This window comes from Oryza sativa, chromosome 4 (genome assembly GCF_034140825.1).
Source record: "Oryza sativa Japonica Group chromosome 4, ASM3414082v1".
Classification (NCBI taxonomy): domain Eukaryota; kingdom Viridiplantae; phylum Streptophyta; class Magnoliopsida; order Poales; family Poaceae; genus Oryza; species Oryza sativa.
The window spans coordinates 12,167,726-12,172,603 of NC_089038.1; the positions used below are offsets into that span (position 1 = coordinate 12,167,726).

Genomic DNA, 4,878 nt, shown 5'->3' on the forward strand with positions numbered 1-4,878 from the left:
CCTTAATTTCTTACAACATCATTAACATTGCTGACATAGTAACCTATTTAATGAGAATAAAACTCCCACTAAAAATAGCCCAAAACAAAATATAAGGATTTATATTTAGCAAGCTAACTTTAAAAAAATAGTCTATGTGTAATACGAAACACCCCCAACCATTCTTGCATAACAGAAACACACTCACATGTTTAAATCAGTGACGAAGCTATACAGTGTTTGGGGGTGCACATGAACCTCTAAATTCCTAATTTCTCACTTAAAAAGACTACAATATACAGTGTTGTAATAAAATGTTCTAGATTTTCAATGATAGTATACCCCCTTGTCTTCCCCCTTATCTTGATGCTAGCTTCGCCCCTGCTTTCTGCAACCCCCCCTCCCCATTAGGGCCAATGAACCTGTGAAGTTCAATTTTCGAATTTTGCTTTGGCAATATGAGCCCGGGCAATACTCAATCCAATTTTCGTCTAGGGCACTGCCTGCTGGCAATGATGCGAACGATCGAGCGTGGGTGGAGTCAAAGCCTTTAGTACGACGTGGGGGCATGGGCCGAGGCATGCATGGCCCGTTGGCCTGGGAATAGGATGATAAGCACGTGTGCTTTCATTGGTCTTGGTGCCAATCTAAAATACGACGATAAAAATAAATGGAGAAAGTATATAGAATTATTATTGAGGTATATGCATGTACGCAAGTATCGGTTCTAAATATGGCTTGACGAGGCCTACCAGGTCGTATACCAAATTCTATATGGAATCAAGCTTTATACATATGGCAGAGGACTTAAGTAGATAAGGAAAGAGTTCCGATAAGAAAAGAAAAACAGTCCTACTCGAGCATTATAAATTTATAAGATTTACTCGGATCGTATCTATATTTGCCTCCCTAATTCTATCCAGACAATGGAGCATCCAAGGGTGTAAATATAAAACCCCCAGAACTAGAGAGGACACACCGAGACTAAAACAATACAAGTCAACATAAAGCTACAAAAGTCAACACATATGACCACACAAGAACTATATGATCCACAAGTGCCACAAAAGCCTATATAAGTTCAATCGCACACTCTATATATGCTAATGTAAGGTCCTCATCAGTGGCGAAGCCAGCGATGCCATCAAAGTCCGGATGATTAATAGTGTTTTTCGGTGATCGATTAATCTTTATAGATGTCAATGGCTATTGATAGTAAAGATGGTACCGGCGAAACCCGGGCAGTCGCCCGACCTGCCCGAGAGATGGCTCCGCCACTAGGCCTCATACTTTGGCCTACCAGTTGAAGGTGGTTGTCACGTCCGGAAATTCACTAGTAATTTCCGAACTTATTTGTGCATAAAACCCTCGTCCAGGAATCAGCCGAGGTACACAAACTGACAATTTAATATACAAATCCATCATAATAATAACGTTACATACTTACAGAAGAAAAAAAACAGCAGCGGAATTAACGGTCTAGCGATGGCTTCAGCTCCACTCCCACAGGCAGCTCAACTGGGATATAAGCCAAACGTCTTCTCCTTCTGGATCCTTTTTCTTCAACTGAGGTTGATTGATTATTGCAAGAATGAGCATATGATATACTCAACAAGCCACACAGCAAATATGCAAGTGCACAAGGATACCAAATGATGGCATAATATAGGCTCATTTGCAAAAGCAGCATTTAGCAAACATTTAAGAGTAGTAAAACAGTAGAGTAATTAATCATCAATTTTAACCAACACTGTACAGCACCCCAATGCTGCACAGGCCCAACCATCCTGAATAACCATACCCGGCTGTACAGATCTAACTCTAAACCAGGAGCTAAACAAATTATTACCAGTTATAGCATCAATAATTATTGTGAGAGGTGTGAGACTAACCACGAAAAACATTGCTCAACCTGCCCATGACCGCGGGCACGGCTATTCGAATAGTTTTACTCTGGCCAGAGGTGTACCACTGTACCCACAAGACACAGCCTCAACATCATGTCTACCATGCGTCGCGATACTGGAAAGTACCCGAATAGAGGCTGTGACAATACCCCCTACACAACACAACTCACCACAGTGCACCATTCCTGGATCATAATCACCCCTCTATAAATATAACCATAGGCATGGACTCCCCAGCGACCCCCACGGACTTCTCGCCGCTTCTCAGTCTGGTGCCCCGCAATGAATCATGCTGTACAAAAGGTAAAGCCGTTGCCCACGCTGGCTTGTGGTTGGTACGGTTAATGTCTCACAACAGTAGCTCGCGAACCGGTCCTTAATTGTCATGAGCACGACCTTCAAAACCATGTGCTCACAACCCACCATTGACAAGTTTTAATTATCAATTAATTATCATAACACGATTAACCATCGTGAGCTACCATTAAATATAATCATAAATAATAACGTAGTATGATTCATCCCATTAATGAGCTAATGTTTCTAAGCATGGCTAAGCAATTATATATATTTATAGCTTTTAGCTGAACCAAACCAATATATAAGGTTCAAGCTAATCAATTTGTTACCCAAGATATCAAGGAATAAAGTAATCAATGCAAATTGGCCATAACAAAGGAATAGGTTCACACCACCCGGTGACATTCGAAAATAAATGCACAGTTGAAATAAATAGAGAATTTAAATATAGGATCAACATGCTCAAAGGATTTGTGTTTAGTATCTGTGTGACTTGCCTTGCAATAATCGGTCTTCAATTAATCTTCTTGAACACTTCCGACGCACTCACGAACCTTCGCAACGACGGAAACAGCAAGCTAACACGCAAAACGGAGAAAAAACTAATAAAAACCAAATAAACAGTATATAAAAAATAAACAAACATGTAGATCATGATTTTAGATGAATTTAGAGACTCGAACGGCCTCATTCCGAGTTCATATGAATTAGTTATGAATTTTACAAGATTAAACTGATTTTAAGATTTATTTTTAGAAGGGAAAAGGGCTTTATGACATCATCGATGATGTCATCAACGGCCTCTCGGGACATTACGGTCACCGGCGATCTAGGTCACGGCGGCGAGAACGGAGGGCACCAACGCGACGAGCACGACGCGGGGAACTCACTGAGGGGCGGCACGACGACGAACGAAGACGGAAGACGGCCGGCGACAAACTCCGAAGGCGGCAAGGTACTGATCGACGACGGCAGCGGCTTTTCGGCGACGAGCAGCGGCAACGGAGGGGTGGACGGGCTTCTCCTTGGTGCTGCGATGCCGAGGGAGGTGGCGGCACAAGTCGGGGACGACCGAGGCGACGGCACGGCGCGGATGGAGGCGAAGCAGATCGGTTTGACGTCGGCAATGGCCTTCCGGTTGTCTTCGGCTTCGGGGAAGTGGAGGCCGCTCTTCCTCTCTTCGATGCGGTCCCGATGGAGGCGACGGCGCTGACCGGTGATGGCGGAGCCGACGGCTATAGCCGGCTGGAGCGGCGGCCGGAGGAGGAGAGAGATGGCTAGCGTGGGGAGAGAGATCGGGCTTGGAACGCAAGGAATCGCGCCGGGAAAACCTGGGTTTGGTGGAGAGATAAACTCGAATCGAGCTCGATTCCGCGTTGATTTCTTCGGGATAAAGTCCAATTCTTGGGGGAAAAGATAGAGGAGGATAGGAAGAATATTTCCCCTCAACTAATTCAAGAAACGGCTCAGAGAATCGAGCGAATCGGGCGGAGGAATCGGCAGCGGTACACACGGCTCGGCGGCTGCACGGGTTATGTCCAAGCTTGAAGACGACACTGTAGCAGGGACGCGAATTAGACTTTGACTGGGCTTCTTTTTCTCCAGCCCGATTGAAGGAGGGACAAGAAATGGACTTCAGAGGAGGAATAAAGCCAGCTGAAAGGAAGGGAGAATGGGCCGAGGACTGAAGGTGAACTTTTCCAGTTTCAGCCGGAAAAGGAAAAGGGGATTTGAATTACTTTTCCAATTAAATTAATCACTGAAATGATCTTTGAATTGTTAAAAATACTTCCAATGCTCAAATAATTCCAAGAAAATTCTTGAACATACTTGGACACTCAAAGTATTTAGGAATATTAAAAACAGACCATTTAATTATTAATTTAATATGTGGATAATTACTGAAATGTTCTTTGTATGATTAAAATTAGGAATTGAGCTCCGAGAAATCCGAGAAAATTCCAGAGAGTATAATTAACTATGGAGAATTTAATAAAAAATAAATCCATCCATGCTTTATATTTAGGAAATTTTATTTCCCGCATTTAACTTCTCTTATAAATTAATGAATATTTAATATAAATTCTAATAATAATTTATTAAATAATTTATAAATTCTAAAACGAAAATCAGGATGTGACAGTGATCTAGTGAAAACATTGTCCTCGGGACTAGCCATCCATCTCCATCCTATTCAATGGGTTTACTAAACAGTCGTAATTATAGGTCCAAATGAGAAGACTAACAAACTGGAGGTTAATTTAATGTTGACGTACGGATCATATATCGAACCTCGTTGTATGCATTGAACTTGATCGGCTTCCTTCGATTCGAACTTTTATGACTTACTTCTGTTCGAGCAATTGTAAAAGATGAGTGACCATTGACCAGTTTTCACTCATCCTATAATTGATGTTACAGTATCAGTGTATTATCCATATCTTTCTGATCCTTAATAAGAAAAGGTTAATTAGATTCGTGCTATTATAATTTTCATGATTTTAAAATATATCATTATAATTCATCTATTTAAAACCATACGATTATAATTTGACAAGTATTCGAAATATACCACTGCTTACCCCTTCAACACATTGAAAGAGAATTTTGGACAAAATTACCCATTTCTTCTTCCTTAATCCATCCCATTCTCCTTCCAATCTTCCTCCCATCTCTCTCGGATCTGCTCGAC

At 41.8% G+C, this 4,878-nt stretch overlaps 1 long non-coding RNA gene across 1 annotated transcript; it reads right to left on the bottom strand.

The window, feature by feature from the left end:
• Nucleotides 1-986: 986 nt before the first annotated feature.
• LOC136355948 (uncharacterized) lies at nt 987-3,757 on the bottom strand. Its single transcript, XR_010740537.1, has 3 exons — nt 3,077-3,757; nt 2,684-2,764; nt 987-1,545 (listed from the first exon to the last, which is right to left on the bottom strand). It is a non-coding gene; the product is annotated as an uncharacterized lncRNA (long non-coding RNA).
• Nucleotides 3,758-4,878: the final 1,121 nt, after the last annotated feature.